We start from the raw sequence: 17,220 nt of genomic DNA, 5'->3' as shown, positions 1-17,220 counted from the left end.
TTACAGCAGTGTCTTTTGGTCTAATGAAGTGAGTCATGGTGCACTCCTAGATGGGAGCTACTCACCAGAAAGACCAAGCCATGAACTTTCAGCCCCTCCTCTCCTCCGCCATTCTCCAGAGAGGAGAGGGGCTGGAAATGGAATTAATGATTGAGCATGCTGCCATAAAAATCCCTTAAGTATTGGGTTCAGAAAGTTTCCAGGTTGGTGAACACGTTCATGTTCTGGGAGGGTGGCAGGGACAGAAGTTTGTGCTCCAGACCCTCCCATACCTTACCCTGTTTATCTCATCTGACTGTTCATTAGTATCCTTTATCATAGCCTTTAATAAACTGATATATGTAAGTGTTTCTGCATTCTGTGAGCTGTTCTAGTAAATAATCAAATCCAAGGGGAGGAAGTCATGGATACCTCAAATTTATAGACAGGTCAGACAGAAACTGTGGGTAACTTGAGGATTCACTACTTTCGATTAGCATCTGAATTGCAGTCAGTCTTATGGAACTAAGTCCTTAACCTGTAGGATCTGACACTAGCTATCTCCAGGTGGATAGTGTCAGAATTGAGTTAAATGGCAGGACCCGGATGGTGTCACAGAATTGCTTGGCGTGGGGAAAATTCCTATACATCTGGTGTAGGAAGTGTTGTGAATGTGGTGGTTCAGTTCAGTTCAGTCACTCAGTCGTGTCCGACTCTTTGCGACCCCATGAATTGCAGCACGCCAGGCCTCTCTGTCCATCACCAACTCCCTGAGTCTACCCAAACCCATGTCCATCGAGTCAGTGATGCCATCCAACCATCTCATCCTCTGTCGTCCCCTTCTCCTCCCACCCCCAATCCTACCCAGCATTAGGGTCTTTTCCAATGAGTCAACCCTTCGCATGAGGTGCCCAAAGTATTGGAGTTTCAGCTTCAACATCATACCTTCCAATGAACACCCAGGATTGATCTCTTTTAGGATGGATTGATTGGATCTCCTTGCAGTCCAAGGGACTCTCAAGAGTCTTCTCCAACACCACAGTTCAAAAGCATCAATTCTTCGGCGCTCAGCTTTCTTCATCGTCCAACTCTCACATCCATACATGACCACTGGAAAAACCATAGCCTTGACTAGACGGACTTTTGTTGGCAAAGTAATGCCTCTGCTTTTAAATATGCTATCTAGGTTGGCCATAACCTTCCTTCCAAGGAGTAAGCGTCTTTTAATTTCATGGCTGCAATGTGGTGGTAGTGTGACATTAAAGAAGAAACACAGGAGGAGTCTTAATTTTTTCTTTATAGATATAGACCTATTAAGGCTTCCCTGGTGGCTCAGATGGTAAAGAATCTGCTTGCAATGTGGGAGACCCGGGTTTGATCCCTCATTCCAGAAGATCCCCTGAAGAAGGGAATGGCTGTGTTGCCAAAATCTTGGCTCTCTGTGCACCAGTGCCAAACAGAAATACGGAAACAGTTATGGAGGAGAAAGAGTAGCTTTATTATTTTGCCAGGCAAAGGGGGAACACAGTAGCCTACCACCTCAAGAGTTGTGCTTCTCTCTCTGCTGAGTGAGTGAAAGTCGCTCAGTCGTGTCCAACTCTTTGCGACCCCATGGACTATACCGTCCATGGAATTCTCCAGGCCAGAATACTGGAGTGGGTAGCCTTTCCCTTCTCCAGGGGATCTTCCCAACCCAGGGATCAAACCCAGGTCTCCTGCATTGCAGGCGGATTCTTGACCAGCTGAGCCACAAGGGAAGCCCCTCTCTGCTGAGTAGGGAAAGGTTATATAGTCAGGCAGGACTATGTGATTAAGGATCAAGGCAGTAACAGTCTATTCTTTGTTCTGCAAAGTTTCAAAAGCACAGGGTTGCTGTCAAATTAGGGTGTGTGCAGGGTCCTAGGTGGTCTAGTTTCCCAATCTTGATGAGCCTCTCTGATCCTTTAATCTTGCCCCAGGTGGTTTCATTGCTGTTCCTCCTTTGATTAGCCACTGTTCTGCCCTTTTGGAACTGAGAGGTCATGAAGGCTGGAGTCTTCCATATAAGAAATCGGGGACAAAAAGGTCTCCATGCCCTGGAGTCCCACAGGGTCCTGCTCGGCATCAGCTACCCACTCCAGTTTCTTGCCTGGAGAATTCCATGGACAGAGGAGCCTAGTGAGCTACAGTCCATGGGGTCACAAAGAGTTGGACATGACTAACACTTACAGACTTATTAATGTATGTTTTTCCTTTTTAAAAATGTGCTTACAGTTCTGTTTTCCAGTGGTTTATAGTTCATTTAATTATTTTGATTCTCAGATGGCTGGGCCCTCCCCCAGAGATTCTGATGTAATGTTCTAGAGGTATAGCTTGTGCACTGGGATTTTAAAAGCTTTCCAGGGGACTTCGCTGGCAGTCCATCAGTTGAGACTCAGTGCTTCCAATGCAGAGGACACAGGTTCGACCCCTACCTGGGGAACTATGATCCCATATGCCTCACAACATGGCCAAAATAACTAAATAATAAATAAAAGCTTTCCAGGTAATTCCAGTGTGCAGCCAAGGCAAAAAGCAAAAAACAAAGCAAAAACCTTAAAATGTAAAACATAGAGACCAAAGCATGGAAACAGAAAAAAGCTGAGAGAAAACATATAGAGAAAAATGTTGTCAATTAAAAAGTGGTCTGGTGCAGTGAGGAAATCAGCAAATTTTCTCCCTAGAAAATAACTATGAAATGGGGAGGGGGGGTGGTTTTTTTTGGAAAGATTTAAGGTTCTGGAAATTGACCAAAAGTAATTGAGGAATTCAGAAGCATTTATTTATCCATGAAAAACTTATGAAATCTGGTTGAAACAGTGAGAATCTGTGGCATTCTTGCCTGGGGCTGCTCACATTCCCATAGCTTGGTCATGAGGGTAGCTGTCCCAAAACTGGGTGGTGGTGGTTTAATCGCTCAGTCGTGTCTGACTCTTGCGACCCCATGGACTGTAGCCTGCCAGGCTCCTCCATCCATGGGATTCTCCAGGCAAGAATACTGGAGTGGGTTGCCATTTCCTCCTCCGGGTCTCTCTCTTCAGAACTGGAGAGGCTGCACAAATCAGCAGCTTCACTGCCTGAGGGGGGCTCACATAATCTGAAACAAATCACAGTGAGATACCACTCTACATCTACCAGAACGGGTATAATCAAAAAGACAGGGTATAGCTGGTGTTGGTGATGACGTGGAGAAACTGGAACCCTCCAACATGGGAATGTAAAATGAGCAGCCAATTTGGAAAACAATTTGATAGTTTCTGAAACAGTTAATCATAAACTTAGCATTCAAGCCAGCAATTCTATTCCTATGTACTACCCAAAAGAACATATCCATATAAAGACTGTTCAGTAAACAGGGATGTCACAGTCATCAGCAATTATAGCCCTCCAGAGTGAGCCGGTGAGCCCTGAGGAAACTCAGGAAAGAAAAGAATACCTGTCATCTAGCCGCCATCAGACTGCAGCCATTCCACATGGCGAGCCCTGAGGAAACGCAGGATGTGAAAACATAGGATACTAGTCCCAGATGGCTGAAGAACATATCAAAGGAATGATTCAGTGAGTCCAGACTCTTGCATCTTTCCATACTTAGAAAAGTGCTAAGTTCCTTAATTTGACATAGCTGGTTTCTTTAATTAACAGTAATCTTTTGATGTACCCAGACTACCCACCCTTTGCTGCTAAACTCCTATATATCCTAGCTCCTCCGCTTGCCTCTTTGAAGCAGTTTCTCAGAGCTATCTGAAATGTTTTCTCCTGGGCTGTAGTCCTCATTTTCCCCCAAATAAAACCTTAACTTATAACTCTCACACTGTGAAATTTTTTTCAACATATGCAATGTAATATTCAGTAATAAGAATCAATCCTTGATACATGCTACAACATAAATTAAGTGCAGAAACATGATACGTGACAGAAGTCAGATATTCCATTTACATGAACTATCTAGAAAAGGGAGAAAGCAGTTTCATGGTTGCTTTGGTTGGCTGGGAATTAACTACAAATGGGGACCAAGGAACTTTTTGATGATGGAGTTACTCTAAAATTGGATTGGTAACTTCCATAAATTAACTAAAAATCAATGAATCATTCACTTACAGTGGGCAAACTTTATAGTATGGTAATTATATTTCAATAAAGTTGAACTATGTGAGTAGAATAAAAATACTTTTAGATGTGCAAGATTTCAAAAACAATTACTACACTTTCTTTGGATGGATGTAACTATCAATTGAGGCAGTAAACCAAGAAAAAGTGAAGATGTTGGGTTTTAAGGGAAAAATATATATTTATACAAAGAGTGGTACACCATGTCCATAGCAGTTTTATATCATATAGCCAGAAATTGGGAACAGCCCAGATGTCTATTACCTGGTTAATATATAAAGAAACTGGCATACTTGTACAATACACCACTACTCAGCAATTAGAAGCAACAAATTACTGATAAATGTTACAACACAGATGACGATCTGCAAACAATATGTTAAGGAAGCCAGATAGAAAACACTATATACTATATAATAACATTTATATGAGGCTCTAGAAATGACCAATCTTTTCTATAATAAAAGGAAGCAGATCAATTTTTTGCCCAATGCTAGTGGTGGGAATGGAATGAATATTATGTGATATAATAAAAAATATTTAGTTTTTATTCTGAGTTCCTGGCACAGAACTTCTAAAACCCTTGGCATTTCCTGAGTGATGAGTATCTTTTAAGTTATTCATAATGAGCCCCTTCCAACAACACCTGAGTTTATGCTAATCAGGTGGTTATTGCTGGGTCCCTTGATAACTTCCTGATAGGGGCTGGTTGCTAGAGAAACCAAACCAAGTGATTAGAAGAGTGGAATTTTCAGCTCCACTTCTGACCTCAAAGGAGGGGAAAGGGTTGGAGATTGAGTGCAATCACCAGTGGCCAATGATTTATTAATCATGCCTACTCAGAAGACTTCCATCAGTTCAGTCCAGTTCAGTTGTTCAGTCCTATCCAACTCTTGGTGACCCCATGGACTGCAGCACACGAGGCTTCCCTGTCCATCACCAACTCCCTGAGCTTGCTCAAAATCATGTCCATTGAGTTGGTGATGCCATCCAACCATCTCATCCTCTATCATCCCCTTCTCCTCCCGCCTTCAGTCTTTCCTGATATCAGGGTCTTTTCAAGTGAGTCAGTTCTTCGCATCAGATGGCGAAAGTATTGGAGTTTCAGCTTCAGCATCAGTTCTTCCAATGAATATTCAGGACTGATTTCGTTTAGGATGGACTGGCTGGATCTTCTTGCAGTCCAAGGGACTCTCAAGAGCCTTCTCCAACACCACAGTTCAAAAGCATCAATTCTTCAGGGCTCAGTTTTCTTTATGGTCCAACTCTCACATCCATACATGACTACTGGAAAAACCATAGCCTTGACTAGATAGACCTTTAATGTCTCTGCTTTTTAATATGCTGTCTACGTTGGTCATAGCTTTTCTTCCAAGGAGCAAGCATCTTTTAATTTCATGACTGCAGTCACCATCTGCAGTGATTTTGGAGCCCAACAAAATAAAGTCTTCACTGTTTCCATTGCTTCCCCATCTATTTGCCATGAAGTGATGGGACCAGATGCCATGATCTTAGTTTTCTGAATGATTGAGTTTTAAGCCAACTTTTTCACTCTCCTCTTTCACTTTCATCAAGAGGCTCATTAGTTCCCCTTCACTTTATGCCATAAGGGTGGTGTCATCTGCATATGTGAGGTTACTGATTATTCTCCCAGAAATCTTGATTCCAGCTTGTGTTTCATCCAGTCCAGCATTTCTGATGATGTACTCTGCATGTAAGTTAAATAAGCAAGTTGACAATATACAACCTTGACATACTCCTTTCCCTATTTGGAACCAGTCTGTTGTTCCATGTCCAGTTCAAACTGTTGCTGCTTGACCTGCATACAGATTTCTCAGGAGGCAGGTAAGGTGGTCTACTATTCCCATCTCTATAAGAATTTTCCAGTTTGTTGTGATCCACACAGTCAAAGGCTTTGGCACAGTCAATAAAGCAGAAGTAGATGTTCTTCTGGAATTCTTTGTTTTTCTTTGATCCAACAGATGTTGGCAATTTAACCTCTGGTTCCTGTGCCTTTTCTAAATCCAGTTTGAACATCTGGAAATTCCCAATTCATGTACTGTTGAAACCTAGCTTGGAGAATTTTGAGCATTATTTTGCTAGCAAGTGAAATGAGTGCAATTGTGCTTCTGTAATTCCCCTTCCATAAAACCCCCTAAGTAATGGTTTGGAAAGCTTCTAGCTTGTACAACACATGCAGGTGCTGGGAGGTTGGCATGCCTGGAGTGGGTATAGAAGCCACATTCACACACATATACACCCATAACTTGCCCTATGCATTTTTCCATTTGGCTGTTCCTTAGTGGTAGCTTTTTATTTTAGTAAACCTGTGATAGCAAAGTATTTTCTTGGGTTCTGCTTGTTGTTCTCTGAACCTGAAGAGGTGGTCATGGGAACCCCCAAATTTGTAGCTGGTCAAGGCGACCTGTGGGTAGCCTGTATACCTCATCTGCAGCTGAGCATCTGGTGTGGGGGCAGTGTTAGCCTTTAATCCTGTGGTGTCTGAGATTAACTGGGTAGTTAGCATCAAAATTGAATTGAACTTGTTACCAAGTCCATGCTCATTCTGCTTGGCCCACAGGACACACCAGTAAGTCCACAAGATGAGGTGTTAAGCCTGGTAGACCTAGAAGATGGCAGACTTATGTCTCAAAATTACCATCTTATCTGGGTTTGGATGTTCTTTACAGAACAGAGGTGGGTGGGTGAGGAGGTAAAGAAAAAAGGCCATTAATCTTAGAAATATCTTCTCGAATGGCCAGCCTGCAGGGATTTGTCCTCAACTTCTTAAGAACATTATGCTTTAGCAGAAAAATCCCTAGCAGGACCAACAGTCCTGTTCTGTCTTGGGCCCAGACCCAAGATTCCCAGGATCAGCTAGGCTTGAAGTCTCCCTCTTTTAGGGCTCTATACTTTACCACCAGTCATCTGGGCTCACACTCTCATTGTTGCCTTTGGTTCTTCTTTTCCTAGATTTCTGAGTCCTATGGTGCATTCTTCAGCATCAACATTTAATGCTTTTGTTTCTAGACATCTGTCATTCCCTAATTCTGCCCTTTAATCAACTTCAAGAAGTAGTTTCCTAACCAGACTCATCGCTGGTAGTCTCTCTCTTTTTTAGACTCCCTGGAATAATATTAAAGCTTCCCTAGGGAATTTCCTGTTGGTTCAGTGGTTAGGACTTGGCTTTTTCACTGTCAGGGCCGGGTTGGGTTTCTGGTTGGGAAACTAGGATCCTGCATGGCATGTGCTGTGTCCAAATTAAAAAAAATAATAATTATAATGCTTCCCTAAGTATCTAAATCATAACTGAAATTTAAAATTTAACCTAAATCCTGAAAGACTCATTGGCTAGGTCCTAACCCAACTCTCGAGCTGAGCAAGCTCTCATTACTTTAATGAACACCTCTCTCCAGCCAAACTACATGATGTCCCCAAATATATGATACCCATTATCCTGCCTTTCCATATGCTTTTCCATATTTAAAGAAGCCTTTCTCCAACTCTCCACCTACAGAAATCCTGCATATCCTACCGTATCAGTTCAAGTCACATATTTCCCTGTCCATTCTAGAAGAAAGCAGTCCCTCCCAACTAAAAATTCCCTTAAATTCCCTTTAGTATTGCCATCTTTTAACATTTACCTTCTCATTTTCCCTTCCAAGATGGCAGGAGGGAATAAAGCTGGCTCCTCACCTAGAGCCAGACATCCTGGAATGCGAAGTCTAGTGGGCCTCAGGAAGCATCACTATGTACAAAGCTAGAGGAGGTGATGGAATTCCAGTTGAGCTATTTCAAATCCTGAAAGATGATGCTGTGAAAGTGCTGCACTGAGTATGCCAGCAAATTTGGAAAACTCAGCAGTGGCCACAGGACTGGAAAAGGTCAGTTTTCATTCCAATCTCAAAGAAAGGCAATACCAAAGAATGTTCAAACTACTGCACAATTGTACTCATCTCACCCGCTAGTAAAGGAATGGTCAAAATTCTCCAAGCCAGGCTTCAACAGTACGTGAACTTTGAGATGTTCAAGCTAGATTTAGAAAAGGCAGAGGAACCAGAGGTCAAATTGCCAACATCTGTTGGATCATCAAAAAAGCAAGAGAATTCCAAAAAACATCTACTTTTGCATTATTGACTACACCAAAGCCTTTGACTCTGTGGATCACAACAAACTGTGGAAAATTCTTATAGAGATGGGAATAGTAGACCACCTTACCTGCCTCCTGAGAAATCTGTATGCAGGTCAAGCAGCAACAGTTTGAACTGGACATGGAACAACAGACTGGTTCCAAATAGGGAAAGGAGTCTGTCAAGGCTGTATATTGTCACCCTGTTTAACTTACATGCAGAGTACATCATAAGAAATGCCCGGCTGGATGAAGGATAAGCTGGAATCAAGATTGCCGGGAGAAATATCAATAACCTCAGACATGCAGATGACACCACCCTTATGGCAGAAAGCGAAGAACTAAAGAGCCTCTTGATGAAAGTGAAAGAGGAGAGTGAAAAAGTTGGCTTAAAGCTCAACATTCAGAAAACTAAGATCATGGCATCCGGTCCCATCACTTCATGGCAAATAGATGGGGAAGCAATGGAAACAGTGAAGACTTTATTTTGTTGGGCTCCAAAATCACTGCAGATGGTGATTGCAGCCATGAAATTAAAAGATGCTTGCTCCTTCGAAGAGAATTTATGATCAACATAGACAGCATTTTAAAAAGCAGAGACATTACTTTGCCAACAAAGGTCCATCTAGTTAAAGCTATGGTTTTTCCAGTAGTCATGTATGGTTGTGAGAGCTGGACTATAAAGAAAGCTGAGCACCGAAGAATTGATGCTTTTGAACTGTGGTGTTGTGTGTGTGTGTGTGTGTGTGTGTGTGTGTGTACGTTGCTTCAGATCTGTCCAACTCTGTGCGATGGAGTGTAGCCTGTGTGTGTGTGTGTGTGTGTGTGTGTATGTGTACGTTGCTTCAGATCTGTCCAACTCTGTGCGATGGAGTGTAGCCTGTGTGTGTGTGTGTGTGTGTGTGTGTACGTTGCTTCAGATCTGTCCAACTCTGTGCGATGGAGTGTAGCGTGTGTGTGTGTGTGTGTGTGTGTACGTTGCTTCAGATCTGTCCAACTCTGTGCGATGGAGTGTAGCCTGCCAGGTTCCTCTGTCCATGGGATTCTCCAGGAAAGGATGAGGTGAGCTGCCATGCCCTCCTCCAGCGGATCTTCTGGACTCAGGGATGGAACCCAGGTCTCTTATGTCTCCTGCACTGGCAGGCTGGTTCTTTACCGCTAGCACCACCTAGGAAGCCCACGGTAGTTGCTACACTTACCAAATCCAGTTTTTTTCACCGTACCATTCAGCCTTTGGGTATCCAAACAAATGGACGACAGAATCCAGGACATATAAAGGTCTAAAAAAACCACAGACCACTTCCATTTTCTGAGGTTCTCGGCATATTGAAAACTGAAGATATGCTAAAAGTGAGTTACAAAACTTGTGGTGTGTTTGAAATCTTTCCATTGCACCATCTTTTTCTCTCAATATTGTTGTCAGTGTGTCTCTGTGCCCTTTATGTCTAATTTTACTTAAGAAAACATCACAAATTGAAAATTGAAATAAACCTGGAGTGTAGTACTCTGGACTGTATTTGAGCTTGGGTAACAAGGTGGCCTCAGGCTGCTGGGCTTAGAGCAATGACACTGCAGGAACCGTGGAGCCTGCTTACACAGCGCTGTGCAGTCGACTTTAGGCCGGACCGAGGGAGCTGTGACGGGTTCCGTTAGCGCTGCGCACTCGCTGCATCGGGGGCAAGGCCCTTCCCGATGGTTTACCAGACTTCCCACTCCTTCTTGCCAACTGACATTTGACCCCCAAAGAAGGGAACGGAATGCCAGACTCCGAGGCCCGGGTCTAGGCACAGAAGGTATGAGAACCATAGGGATAGAGATGCAACTCCTGGAAGTGCGCCCACTAAGGAACCAGCGCAACCGTGCGCGGGAACTCCCGAAAGGCCGGTCCCGCCTCAGGGCGCGCGCGCCCGGGAGTATTCCTTTCCGTCGCAGCCCGCCCCCTTCCCTACCGCCCAACCAACGGTCACTTCCTTCCTCACTCCCAGCCAATCCTCACGCTCCACGAAGAATAGCCCTAGGGGGCGTATGGGAAAGCACTTAGAGCGATGGTTGCATTGACCAATTGAGTTCAGAAGCTTGCGCGGGGGTCGGGCGCTGGCCCTAGCCGTAGCTACTCAGGCGCGAGGGGTGGGCTCAGGGCCGGGCTTCGTGCGGTGGGGCTAGCTAGCGCGGCGGCAGCGGGAGTCGAGGCCTCTTGGTTCTGCGGCACGTGACGGTCGTGCCCCTTCTGCTGCTGAGGCGCCTCAGCTTCTGTATTCTCTGCGGCGCGGGGCCTTTTGTGCGGGTGGGAGCAGGCGCGGGCGCCACCGGCCGTCCCACTGAGGCTCGAGGTGAGACGGGAGGCCTGCTTGTGTTCGGGCCTGAGAGGACCCTTGGGGACCTGGATACGCGGCGCCGCGACCGAGGGCCCGAAGAGCCGGGCGTGGCCGGGGCCGAGGGGTCCGGCTGGGTTTCGAAACCTCAGGCCCAGGCTGACGCCCCGGCCGTGTGCTCTGAGGCCGGGACCTGGGCCGCTTGAGTTAGGGAGCCAGGCCCAGGCCGCGCCACCGGGGTCGGGAGGCGTGGCAGGTGCCTTAGAACCTCTTTTGACCTCTGAGAAAGCTAACTTCTCCTTCTGGCTTTGCTTCTAGGGCTTTTTTATGCCTATTGCTGGCTACCTGTGAAGCTGGGAAGTGGCCTGGAGTAACTGGGTAAAGGTTTGGAATAGGATCGGGCCTAGTCGATGTCCCTCGTAGTGGGGAAGAGTTGGTAGTGGGCCGAGAGAGAATATTTAGCATTAGAGATTCAGTATTTGAAAATTAAAACCACAGAGTGAATAATGGAGTATGGAGAATGTGCTAGAACGCGCAGTGGCTGAAACACTTAAGCCCTAACATTTAATTACATCTCTTCATGGATAAGGAGTAAGTAATCTGGTTTGTAAATTCACAAAGACTGGCAGGAAAGCACCCAGAAGCGCTCTGTGGGCAAGTCATTTTATAGTGGAGGAAACTTGAGGCCCACAGCTCTGAAATGATTGGCTCAAGGTCATGGGATTAATTTTATGATCACATTGGAGTTTTAGTTGAGGCAGTTTTGATGTGGTGGTGAAGGCTAAGGTCTTGGTTCAAGTCGTTAATCTGTCATTTGTTGCTATATGAACTTAGGCAGTTTACTTCTCCTCTGTACCCCAGTTCTCTCCAAATAATGAATATAAAATCTGATGGTGTTGTTGTTAGAACTAAACTGTGTATAAAAAAGGACAGGAGACACTCTGACTACTTGATAAATGATTTAAATAAATTAAGGCCTGAATGATGTTGGTCCACTATACCAACATCCTTTTTGAGTTGGTTAAGTCCTGGGACCTGAAGTCACCTTTATGGATATAGGAGGAAGAAACTGGACTTAGTGGATTAACTGCTGGGTATGACAGAAGTGATTGCTGGCTGGAGGAAGTTCAACTGAGCTGAATATTAAAAGCTTGGGAGGACAAAGGTGAACCAGTTAGGTTTCTTTACCTCTAAGTTAGGAAATGGAACATTTTGCTTAATTTTTTAATAAGAATTAGTGGGTGGGAGGATTTGTTTTGTTTCTGGTTTTTTTTTTAAGGGAGGAACTGTATTGATCTTTAAAATCATTCTGTATGTCAGTCTTTTAATGGCGTGTTTAAGTGCCATGAATAGAATCACTGCTGAGTTGTCCATTTGCTGTAGTAAGAGCAGAGGTAGAGAATTGTGTGGGAGTTCTGTGCATGAGCACAAGCAAATAAGTCAGGGAACTGGATTATGAGATGGCCAGAATGAACGGTGTATTGGAGTAAATGTGTCGCACAGCAAATGCATTTCCTGACCTGTCTGATAACGAGTGTCAGCAACTCCCTACCTTACTATCTTAACTCAACAGTTTCAACTAGCACATTATCTTCCAAGGACTTTGAGGGGTAAACGTTTTGACAGAAGTTGTTGCTGCAGTTTTGGCAATCATGCCCTTGCATCCTTTCAGTGTTCACTTTGCCCTGAGAGATAGCTTAAGGGGATGAAGTGACAGTTGGTAAGCGTAAATGCAGGCTGCAGATACTTGAATTCCAGGCCCAGCAAGGTAATGAGCTTAATGAACTACCTTAGTTTCCACATCTTTAAAATAGAATGAGTGCCCAAGATACCTTACCATTATGGATCTTTTAGGAGGGACAAATAAGATGGTGAACATGAAACTACTTTGAATGGGGTAATGAGCTATGCAAGTAGAAGAATTGGCAGCTCATAACAACTCCTAGGAAATAATAACAGTGCCTGAACACAGGTACAACCTGTACAGCTTACTGTAGAACTTTGTCAGAAAAGTGCAGGCTGAATGCTTTGTTAACTATAACAGATGAGTTTTAAATTAAGCTTAACTGTGAAAATTATTTGGAGAATTTTATTTTTTAAGTAACTTAGAATCTTCAGCAATGTTTCGGAAATCCACATTTTAAATCTACTTAGTTTATAAGAAAAAGGAAAGTGCTATGGAAAAATACATTTTAATGTTCCTGTCAATGAAAAGCAAAATTCAGAACTGAATTAGGCAGTGTACATCTATTTTTTTTAGTGGATGAGCATTTACAGTAAGGACCACTTTGAATTTTATGTACTTCCCTCCCACTATTAAGTGCTTTTATATTTTGACTGGATGTAGTGATACCAGAGGAATGGAAAGTAGTAGTAAAATGGTTATCTGTGACTGGAATCAAATTTCTTTCAAGTGGTTCCTTTTCAATCTAAGACTTCAAGTTTCTTATCGCCGTTAAAACTCAGCGTTTTAGGACCATCAAAGCTTAAACGGTGTCACTGGGTAATACCTAGTAATAGTAGAAATCACTGATAATGTTGCACATTTCTGTAAGCCAGGTACTGATATAAACACATTGCATGCATTTTGTTTATGTGACTATCCTAAGAAGTACACAGTGTTGTTATTTTAGAGATGTAGAAACTGAGGCCCTGAAGTTAGTAATTTACCCAATATGCCAAGTTATTAAGCAGAAGATTAGGGATTGTGACTTCTGAGTTCCTGCTCGTTGTTGCGCAGGAGCTAAGTTGTGTCTGACTCTTGTGACCTCATGGACTGTAGCCCACCAGGCTCCTCTGTCCTTGGGATTTACCAGGCAAGAATACGAGAATGGGTTGCCATGCCCTCCTCTAGGAAATCTTCCCAACCCAGCGATCAAACCCTCATCTCCTGCTTCGCCAGTGGATTCTTTACCACTGAACCACATGGGAAGCCCATCCTGCTCATTAACTGTACTTTTAACTGTGACCTTGGACAGTTTAGCCTTAGTTTCCTGTGTCACATGGGATGATGTAACCTCCTGGGGATCTTATGAAGATTAAATTAGACAATCTAAAGGTGTCTAAAATCGATAAGACATAACATTTTAAAAGGGTAGATAAATGGATAGCCTACATGAAGGAAAGACTGCTTCATTTTTTAATTACTTACAGCCTTTCAAAAAAAATCACTTTGGGGAATTCCCTGGTGGGCCAGTGGTTAGGACTTGCATATTCCATTGCAGGGGGCCCGAGTTCAATCCCTGGTTGGGCAACTAACATCCAGCAAGCTGCGCAGTCAAAAGAAAAGAAAAATCACTTTTTTAAAATAACCAGTTCTGCCAGCTAGGTCACTTCTGTTCTTTTTTCTGATTTCTCGTGGAATAAAGGAATTAGAGGTAACATTTCCTAACTACTTTTAAGAGATAAAATTCCAAAAAGAAAAGCTTCAGAACCGAATGATTTCACTAGTGAATTCTACCAGATACTTAGGGAAGAATTAATACCAATCCTTCACAAACTTTTGTAAAAAATAGAAGAAAGGAAAACACTTCTAACTCATCCTTTAAGGCCAATATTACCATGATAGCAAAATGAAAGACTTCACAAGAAAACCATAGAACAATATCCCTTAAGAAAATAGACACAAAAGTCCCCAAAATGCTAGTAAATGGGATCGAGCAACATATAAAAAAGAATTACACACCACAGCCAAGTGGGATTTAACCCAGAAATGTAAGATTGGTTTACCATACAATAAAGAATTTAATATACTGCATTAATGAAGGACAAAAAACCTACATGATCGTCTCAGTTTGATAAAGTGCAGCACCCTTTCATGATAGAAGCCCCCAACAAACCAGAAATATAAGGGAACTTCGTTGACCCTCCAAAGAGACAAATTCCTTTTGTGAGATTTCTTGTTCCTTTCTAATTTCTCATGGATTAAAGGAATTAGAAGTGAAATTTCCTGACTACTTAAAAAAATGATTTATGTGGCTGCCCTGGGTCTTAGTTGCTTAGATCCAGTTCCCTGACTGTCTGGGGCCACCTGCATTGGGAGCACAGAGTCCTAGCCATTGGACCACCAAGGACGTCTCCCTAACTACTTTTAAGAAACAAAGTCTTATAAAGAAAAGCCCAGAACCAAGTGGATTCACTAGTGAATTCTACCAAATACTTAGGGAAGAATTAACACTAATCCCTCACAAACTCTTCCAAAAATAGAATAGAGGAGAACACTTTCCAACTCATTCTATGAGGCCACTATTACCCTGATACCAAAACTAGACAAAGACCTCATAAGAAAGCCATAGACTAATATGTTTATGAAAATAGATGCAAAATAGACTATCTTGAAAATATTAAAAGTTTAAATTTAAAAATAATTTGAGACTCCATTTGTTTTAAAACTTTTTTTTGAATGGCCCCTTACTGAGCATAAAGATACTGCCTATGAGAGGTGACAAATTTAATATTTCTTTAGTGTTTGCCAGTTCCTAAAATTGCTCTAAATCAGTTTTTGATTTGTTGAAATTCAATGCAGAATGTGTATGTTTCTAATAGAATTTTTTGTGTTCAGTTGAAGTCTCATGTGTATTATTCAGTATATATAGTAAAATAATAGGACTCTTTAGAATGTGTCCTGAGAACAGAGTTACCATTAACCAAAAATAAATTTGGAGGAATTCATAAAATTGGTGGCAGAGCAGGAAATAAAAAAAATCACAGATAAACAGGGATGTTTCCCTGTCCAAATGCTCCATTGCAAGGAAGAGTTAAAGAAAAAAAAATCATAGAATGTAACGAGAAGAAAGCTAGTTCTTGTTACATAAAATCATTCAGCTTTGTTGAGATATGTAGGAGGTGTAGGCCGTCTTGGAATTGAAGATGTGGTTGTACTAATTGCGTATCAAAAGAACAAACCATTTGTGTACTTATGAAGTACTGGACTCTGATAGACTTTGTATTATCTTTTTGCATTTTCACAGCAAGCCTTTGAGCCAGTAGTACTAATAGCTACATTTATAAAATAGGGAAGAAGGACTCCTGTAAGTTCAATAAGCTGACCAAGGCCACAAAGAGGATCAAGAAAGTCTTGAACCCAGATTTCTCTGACATGACAGTTTACACCATCACATACACTGAACTGCCTTTTGCATAAAGTCTTAATTTTCTGAATCGTCAGTTTTAAAATAGAATACTTCCATTTCTAGAATTCAAAGTAAATTCACTCTTAAAAGTTAAAAAGTGAACTGAAATATTAAGAGTGAATAGATTAAGGTCTCTTGAAGAATCCTTCTGACTCTGAGATTTTGAGAACTGGGCTTTTTGTTCTGTCCTTGGAAAATTGAGACGCAAGTTGGAAATCATTTATATTACTTATAAATGTATATTACAAATATGCATATATTTTCTTGGCTTTGTGTACATTTGTCCATGTGATCCCAGGGGTAGAGATTCTCTGCCTTGGATATAGGCTGATAATTATATTTGATTATTAAAAGCAAAACACTTACTAACTGGACAGGAAGGGGGCAAGATGTTCAGATTTCTAATCCAACTCACATTTCTGGGTCTTTCTCTATTTCTGTGCTTTGAAAGACTGGGTCGATTTAAAGCTGGTTTCTATACAACTTTGATCAAGTCTAAGGAACCAGATATACTGATCCGGTAATACATTTTTTAAAAGAAGCTTTCAGGTTTGAAATACTTATAGACCTGCAAAAGATGCAAAATAGTACAGAGAGATCTCTTGTACCCAATACCCAGCTTCCCCAAATAGCAGTATAGGTAGATAACTATAGTAAAATATCAGAAGTAGGAAAAAATTGCATTGGTACAATCTACAGACCATATTTGGATTTCTCCAGGTTTTACCTGCCCTTGGGTGTATATAGTTATGTACAATTTTATCATGACACTAGTTGATACTTAAAATTTTTGCTTTTTTGGTGTTTTTTATAGACAAAATATTCAGGCTGGAGTCTTAAGTAGTACTAACAGATCTCTGCATGTTTTTTCCTAGTTAGATAAAAGATTATGAGTTTATGTTATCCACCTCCAACCCCCCTGAATATTCATGAACTCTGAAAACATGGGCAAATACATTTTATGTTTCCAGACTTTAAGGACACTATTGATCCTGAAGGTCAGAGATTTTTTTTTTTAATATTTGATAACTAGTTGGCCTTCATGGAATTGACCACTATTAGCAAACATTCGTTTAGTGTTGAATATGTGCCAGGTTTGCTGATAGGCATTAGACCCATTTTCTCCTTTAACCCTTTGTAATACAGAATTGTCACACTTCAGTCTTGTGACTGCCAGGAAACAGTCTTGAACCCTGCCACCCAGTATTTATTAAAAGTCCATTTGAGAGAATTCCTTGGCAGTCTCATGGCTAGACATTTTCACTGTTGGGGCCTGGGTTTGATCGCTGATGTCTCAAGCCATGAGGCACGGCCAAAGGGGGGAAAAAAAATGTAGCTGAGAAATATGTAATGAGTATTTGAAGGAAGTGCAGTCTGTTCACTTCTCTGGAACCTAGAAATTGTAAGTTTTATTTGCAGATCAAGTTCTGGATCAACGGAAATCAGAACTTGGCCCATATAGTCTTGGCCCTCCATAGTATTGGTTTTATTGACTTCACTTTTGCTCTGGTTAAGGGATACTGTACGATAAAGCCACACAAAA

General features: G+C 42.0%; 1 protein-coding gene across 41 annotated transcripts in view; it reads left to right on the top strand.

The window, feature by feature from the left end:
• The window catches only part of CANX (calnexin), an 81,135-nt gene that overhangs the window by 39,862 nt on the left and 24,053 nt on the right, over positions 1-17,220 (top strand). For 8 of the 41 annotated variants that reach the window (XR_014055948.1, XM_081497689.1, XM_081497685.1 and 5 more), the window contains exon 1: positions 10,375-10,563. The exons of 11 other annotated variants lie outside the window; for them this stretch is intronic. The gene's annotated coding sequence lies outside the window, so the exon portion shown is untranslated. Of the gene's footprint in view, positions 1-10,374; positions 10,802-10,863; positions 11,137-11,604; positions 12,314-17,220 lie in introns of those variants that run through there. 22 more of the 41 variants (XM_081497691.1, XM_081497686.1, XM_081497666.1 and 19 more) reach the window with 12 other exon arrangements.

Source organism: Giraffa tippelskirchi, chromosome 6, assembly GCF_054371585.1.
Source record: "Giraffa tippelskirchi isolate mGirTip1 chromosome 6, T2T-mGirTip1v1.2.pri, whole genome shotgun sequence".
In the NCBI taxonomy this organism is placed as follows: Eukaryota; Metazoa; Chordata; class Mammalia; order Artiodactyla; family Giraffidae; genus Giraffa; species Giraffa tippelskirchi.
The sequence above is the reverse complement of the archived record's forward strand: the minus strand, read 5'-3'. Positions and strand labels throughout refer to the sequence as shown.